Here is a 7,810-nt window from a genome sequence, read left to right as displayed (position 1 = left end):
AAGTGGTCATCTCAGAGAGAGCAGCCTTTCCCTCTACACAAGGAAAGTAGAGGACATAGAGGGTAGGGAACTTCTTTGGATAGGTTGAGAATAACAAAGGGGTTTGTTTACCATCAAATGGAGAATGACAGCTGATAGTCTTAAAAAGCAGAGCAGGGGAAAAGACAGGTGATCAAAGGGGTTTGAAACATTGATAGTATCCAAGGATGGTAGCGGGATGGCTGGAACTAGGAGGAAACTTGGGTTACAGTTGGTGTCTCAGGTCCTGTCATTGCCCACTTTGGTGGCCTTTGCTATTCTTTGTCCTTCCATTGGGCAAAATTGAAGTCAATGGATGCAGGAAACTCTGGGACTTTTGTTTCCCCCCAATGGAATAGTATTCCACTATAATCTAAAGAAACCATTTTCCTTCTAGTAGGAATATCTACCAAGGAGTACTAAGTGTTAATCTAAAATTTTAATATCATAAACATTTTAAACATTAAGTATTTCTCAACTATTCACTGAGATCAGATACAAATATACTCTGAGAAATTGATTTTCCAAAGATTTATATAATTATAAATGAATTATAATTTTAAAATATATATAACTTTTTTTTTCCCCTAAAAAGATACATATAGTGGTTTTAGAACAAGGAGGAAGAAGTCTGTCAGTATGAATATAAAGCCTATTTGCTCTAAGTTGGCAAATCAGTGAAGAACATTCTTCCTTGCTAGAGAAATAGAAAAGACTTAAAATAGTTACCAAAATTGTCATGTCAGGAACATTTTTGTGCAGTGCACAAAAGGTTCATTAGCCTACTCACAGTGATTTTGACATTATCTTCTCTCTTTCATCCAGACCTACTCCTATAACATCAGATAAAGTTAAGAATTCTTTGGGGATGGGAGGGAGGATGGTGGCAGGCAGGACCAGAGGGAGGGTAGGTGTGTGAGAGTGTGAGTGGACGTGAAGGTGGATGACCAAACCCCAGCAGGGCAGAGCCACAGAGCAGAAGGTTCCTGTGCTGTGGATCGGAGCAGCTGGCTACCGTGGTAAGCTTCTCCTTGCACCCAGGGGAGGTCCCACCATTTTGGAAGATCCCAGGTCTTCCCTGGGAGGAGGCAGTGGGAGCGGCTAGGGCCCAGCAACCTGAGCCCGCCAGCACATCTGTGTCAACCCAGACCAGTGCACAGTAGTGGAGCTCCCAAGGTGCTGGTCTCAGAAGCCACAGACAGCCTGGAGCCCAGCACCATCCCCCACAGTAGCAGTGTGATCAGAGTTGAGATATACCCCAGCAACAGAGGCTGGGGATCAGAGGTCCATCCCCAGGCAACAGAAGCACAGACCAGTAGCTGAGACCCATCCCCAAAAACTACAGCAAAAGCTGAGCAGGAGTTGAGCCCCACAGAGGCCTGTGGAGTCCAGTAGCTTACAAGAGCAGTGGGAAGCCAGAGCCAGAGAGAGACTGGTGCAATCCAGCTGCCTGCCTGCCAGAACTATAGGGTGTGTGGACACCAGAGAGGCCCGTGCGACCCAACAGGGTTTGTGCGATCCAGTTACCTGCAGGACCTGTAGGGCACTGAAGCACCAGAGAGGCCTGTGAGACCCTGCAGAGACTGTGCTATCTAGTTACCCAAAAGACCTGTGGGGTGCTAAAGCATCAGAGAGGCCTGTGTAACCCAGCAGGGACTGTGCCATCTAGTTACCCATGAGAGCTGTGGGGTGCTGAAGCGCCAGAGAGGCCTGTGTGACCCAGCAGCCCATAACATAAGCATAGAGCCGGGTCCCCAAAGGGACTGTACAATCCAGTTACCTGCGGGACCTGCAGGGTACGGAGGTACTTGCAGGGTGCAGAGGCACCAGGAAGGCCTGTGTGACCCAGCTGTGCACAAGATAGGCATAGAGGATGTGAAAATGGAGGCAGAGTGAATAGAAGCTATGCAGATGATCTCCCAGGACCAGATGGGAATTACAACTAAAATAAAGACAAATCCTCAGAAAAAAGCAGCAGAAAAGACAGGAACATATAACCAGGGACACTGGTAGGATCTGCGGATGTGCGAGAGGGTGGCAGGCTGGGAGTCCACGGACAGCAGCAGTCTTAGCTGTGAGCAGTGCCCTTGGGGAATAAAGACCAAGCCCACTGTACAGTGCAGAGAGCCTGGACAGGGCGCTAAAATAGCCACAGCCACTCGGGGGCTTCGGCAGAGGAAGGGAAGACAGGGCTGGAACTCTGTGGGGACACCTGGGATTTGGAGGGCACTCAGTTTTTGCTGAGTTGCAGTCACAAAGGATGGTGGCCAGTGTGCTCCTTCCCTGAGCTGTGGGGAAAAGCAGCAGCACCCCACCCCCCGGAGATTCAACCTTTCCCAGGTGAGCAAAGTAAATGCAAATTGAGGCTGATTAATAACCAGCGTCTATCCCACACTCTGGAAATCCTCTTATGAAGAACTCCAGGGCTACATTGCAACGCACTGAGTAACTGAGACTATTAGCTACCAGGAAAAAGCTAGAGGATAACAGAACCTTTCCTGGGCTTGCACATCTACCCAAAAAAGTAAGACTTGACAGTGGTGTTTAACGTGGGCCTACCAAGGCTCATCCAATTCCAGTAGAGGGAGCCACAAACAGCAGAACACCAATATTCACAGGGAAAATTTGGCATGCTCGAAAATCCACAGAGATGGAAAAAATGGTGAAACAAAGAAACAAATCCCAAATGAAAGAACAAGAGAACTCTATGGACGATGAGATCAATGAAATGCAACTAGGCAAATTATCAGAGGTAGAGTTCAGAGCCATGATCTTGAGGAAACTCAACAGCATAAATAAGGACATCAGCACCATGAATAAAGATATAGAAACATTAAAAACAAACCAAGTGGAAATAAAAAATGACATAGCAGAAATTAAGAACACATTGGAAGGACTAACCAGCAGAGAAGAGGAAGCTGAGGAATGGATCAGTGAATTAGAAGACAGGGTAGAAAAAATCAACCTGTCAGAAAACCAAAAGAAAAAAAATTAAAAAACAGGAAGTTAGCTTAAGAGAACTGTGGGACAACTAGAAACATAATAACATTCGCATCATAGGAGTCCCCGAAGAGGAAGAAAATAGTAAAGGGTTAGAGAATATATTTGAAGAAATAGTGACAAAAAATTTTCCTAACTTGGTGAAGGAAGAAGGCATTCAAGTTCAAGAAGCACAGAGAGCCCCAAGTAAGAAGAACCCAAACAGGCCCACACCAAGACACATAGTAATCAAAATACCAAATATTAAAGACAAAGAGAGAATCCTAAAGGCAGCAAGAGATAAGCAACAGGTTACCTACAAAGGAAACCTCATCAGGCTCTCAGCTGATTTCTCAACAGAAACACTACAGGCCAGAAGGGACTGGCATGAAGTAACCACGGTCATGGAAAACAAGGATTTGAATCCAAGACTACTCTATCCAGCAAGGCTATCATTCAAAATAGAAGGTCAAATAAAGAGCTTCGCAGATAAAAAAAAAAGGCTAAGGGAATATATTAACACCAAACTAGCACTGCAAGATATGCTAAAAGGACTGCTGTAATTAGTAGAAGAAATAGGAAGTAAAATAGAACCACACTAAACAAAAATGGCAATAAATAAGTGCATATCAATTATCACCTGAAATGTGAATGGTTTCAATGCTCCGATAAAAAGACACAGAGTAGCTGACTGGATAAGAATGCATGACTCACATATATGTTGTTTACAAGAGACCCACCTCAGGGCAAAAGACTCACATAGGTTGAAAGTGAAGGGATAGAAAAAAATCTTTCAAGCAAACGGAAAGCAAAAAATAGCTGGGGTAGCAATACTCATATCTGATAAAATAGATTTCAAAATGAAGACCATAACTAGAGACAAAGAAGGCCACTACAAAATATTGAAGGGATTTATTCAACAGGAAGATATAACCTTGGTAAACATATATGCACCCAATATAGGAGCACCAAAATATATTAAAAATCTTCTGGAGGACTACAGGGGAGAAATCAACTTCAACACCCCACTGATATCACTGAATAGATCCTCTAAACAAAAAATTAACAAGGTAACAGAGACTCTAAATGAAGCACTAGATCAAATGGTTTTAATAGATATCTACAGAGAATTACACCCCCAAACTGCAGAATTCACATTCTTCTCAAGTGCACGTGGGACATTCTCAAAGATAGACCACATGTTTGGGCACAAACTAAGTCTCTATAAGTTCAAGAAAACTGAAATCATATCAAGTATCTTCTCAGATCACAATAGCATGCAACTACAAATCAGTTGCAACAAGAACATGCCAAGACATTTTAGCATGTTATTGAACAATGAATGGGTTACCATGGAGATCAAGGAAGAAATTAAAAACTTTCTGGAAACAAATGAAAATGAAGACACAACAACACAAAATCTATGGGATGCAGTTCTGAGAGGGAAGTTCATAGCACTACAGGCCTACTTCAGGAAGCAAGAAAAATTTCTAATAGACTATCTAACCTCACAACTTAAAGAACTAGAAAGCAAACAAAAAGAAAATCTCAGAGCAAGTAGAAGGAAGGAAATTGTAAAGATCAGAGCAGAAATATTTGACATGGAAACAAACAAACAAACAAACAAACAAACAAACAAAAAAACAATTCAAATGATCAGTGGAACAAAGAGCTGGTTTTTTGAAAAGATAAACAAGATTGATGGACCCTTAGCTAGACTCACCAAGAAACAAAGAGAGAGAACCCAAATACACAAAATCAGAAATGAAACAGGAGAAATAATAACAGACACTACAGAAATACAAAGAATTGTGAAGAAATATTATGGACAACTACATGGTAACAAATTTGACAATCTAAGCGAAATTGACAAATTTCTAGAAACACATAGTCACCCAAAACTAAACCTGGAAGAGATAGAAAACTTGAAAAGACCAATAACAACAAAAGAAATTGAAGATGTAATCAAGACTCTCCCAAAAAACAAAAGCTCGGGCCAGGATGGCTACACGGGGGAATTTAACCGAACATTCAAAGAAGAACCCATTCTCCTCAAACTATTTCAAAAAATTCAAGAAGGAAGACTTCCAAACTCGTTTTATGAGGCCAGCATAATTCTAATTCCAAAACCAGAAAAAGACACTACAAAGAAAGAAAACTACAGGCCAATATCCCTGATGAACATACATGCCAAAATCCTGAACAAAATACTAGCAAATCGAATCCTGCAATACATCAAAAAGTTATTCACCATGACCAAGTGGGATTCATCCCAAGGAGGCAAGGCAGGTACAATATTTGCAAATCAATAAAAGTAATACAGCTTTTCCTGAAAGTGGCCAGCAGTGACCTCTGAAAATGGTTTGCTCTTTACTTGACCCAGAAACCTCACAAAATCATGCAAGTCAAGAGGTTCAAATATTTGTGTTCACTTTAAGAACACTCGAGAAACTGCCCAGGCCATCAAAGGTATACATATTCGAAAAGCCACTAAATATCTGAAGGATGTCACTTTACAGAAGCAATGTGTGCCTTTCCGTCATTACAATGGTGGAGTGGTAGTTGTGCACAGGCAAAACAGTGGGGCTGGACACAGGGTCGGTGGCCCAAAAAGAGTGCTGAATTTTTGCTGCACATGCTTAAAAATGCAGAGAGCAATGCTGAACTTGAAGGTTTAGATGTAGATTCTCTGGTTATTGAGCTTATTCAGGTAAAGAAAGCTCCCAAGATGCACCATAGAACTTACAGAGCTCATGGGTGGATTAACCCATACATGAGCTCTCCCTGCCACATTTAGATGATCCTCACTGAGAAAGAGCAGATTGTTTCTAAAAGAGAAGAGGAGGTTGCACAGAAGAAAAAGATATCCCAGAAGAAACTGAAGAAACAAAAACTAATGGCCTGGGAGTAAATTCAGCATAAAATAAAGACTAATAAAAGTAATGAATAAATAAATAAATGAATAAATGTGATACACCACATAAACAAAATAAAAGATAAAAATCATATGATCATATCAATAAACGCTGAAAAAGCATTCGACAAAATCCAGCACTCATTTCTGATAAAAAACACTCAGCAATCTGGGAATAGAGGAATCATATATCGACATAATAAAGGTCATATATGAAAGACCTACAACCAACACCATACTCAATGGGCAAAACTAAAAGCATTGCCCTTAAGAACAGGAACAAGACAAGGATGCCCACTTTCACCACTCACATTTAACAGAGTACTGGAAGTCTTAGCCCCAGCAATCAGACAGGAAGAAAAAATGAAAGGGATCCAAATTAGAAAGGAGGAAGTGAAACTGTCATTATTCACAGATGACATGATACTATATGTAGAAAACCCCAAAGACTCCATCAAAAATTTACTAGACTTAATAAGTGAATTTGGATACAAAATTAACGTTAAGAAATCGATGGCATTCTTATACACTAATGATGAACTCACAGAAGGAGAAACTGAAAAAACAATCCCATTTACCATCATGGCAAAAAAATTAAGATACCTAGGAATAAACTTAACCAAAGAAATAAAGGAGCTATTCGCAAAAAACTACAGGTCATTGAAAAAAGAAATAGAGGAGGATATAAAAAGTGGAAGCACATACCTTGTTCATAGATTGGAAGAATTAACATCATTAAAATGTCCATATTACCCAAAGCAATCTATAGATTCAATGCAATCCCCATCAAAATACCAACAACATACTTTACAGAACAAGAACAAATACTTCAAAAGTTCATATGGAACCAAAAAAGACCTCGAATAGCCACAGCAATCTTGGAAAAAAAAAAAAAAGTTGGAGGGATCAAATGACCAGATTTCAAGTTATACTACAAAGTCACTGTAATCAAAACAGTCTGGTACTGGCACAAGAACAGGGGTATAGACCAGTGGAACAGAACAGAGAACCCAGAAATGGACCAAGACAATGTGATCAATTAATATTTGACAAAGGTGGCAAGAGCATACAGTGGAGTAAGGACAGCCTCTTTAATAAATGGTGTTGGGAAAGTTGGACAGCTACATGCAAAAAAGTGAAAGTAGACCATCAACTTACCCCATACACAAGAATAAACTCAAAATGGATAAAAGACTTAATTGTGACTCATTAATCCATAAAAATCTTACAAGAAACTGTAGGCAACAAAATTTCAGACATCATACGCAGCAGAATTTTCACTGATACATCACCTAAGGCAACAGAAACAAAGGAGAAAATGAACACATGGGACTACATCAAACTCAAAAGCTTCTGCACAGCAAAAGATACAATCATCAAAATGGAAAGGCACCTAGTGTATGGGAGAGCATAACTGGCAATGATATATCAGATAAGGGGTTAACTTCCAATATACAGAGAGTGCTCATACAACTCAACAAAGGAAGACAAAGAACCCAATTAAAAAATGGGCAGAGGAACTAAATAGACACCTCTCCTAACAGGACATACAAATGGCTAAGAGACATATGAAGAAATGCTCAACATCACTAATCATCAGAAAGATGCAAATTGGAACAACAATGAGATATCATCTCACACCTGTCAGAATGGCCACCATCAACAAATCATCAAACAAGTGTTGGTAAGGGTGTGGAGAAAAGGAGACTCTAGTACACTGCTGGTGGGAATGCAGACTGGTGTAGCCATTATAGAAAACAATATGGTGTTACCTTAATAAATTAAAAATTGAACTTCCATTTGACCCAGTGATCCCAGTTTTAGGAATAAACCCTAAGAAGCCTGAAACACCAATCAGAAAGAATATATGTACCCCCATGTTTGTAGCAGCACTATTTA

At 40.4% G+C, this 7,810-nt stretch overlaps 1 pseudogene; it reads left to right on the top strand.

The window, feature by feature from the left end:
- Window positions 1–217: 217 nt before the first annotated feature.
- LOC118619638 lies at window positions 218–5,908 on the top strand (annotated as a pseudogene).
- The last annotated feature ends 1,902 nt before the right edge of the window (window positions 5,909–7,810 follow it).

The sequence above is a fragment of the Molossus molossus genome, unplaced genomic scaffold, assembly GCF_014108415.1.
Source record: "Molossus molossus isolate mMolMol1 unplaced genomic scaffold, mMolMol1.p scaffold_m16_p_7, whole genome shotgun sequence".
Classification (NCBI taxonomy): Eukaryota; Metazoa; Chordata; class Mammalia; order Chiroptera; family Molossidae; genus Molossus; species Molossus molossus.
Note: the sequence above shows the minus strand (reverse complement) of the source record. Positions and strands in the feature narration are given on the sequence as shown.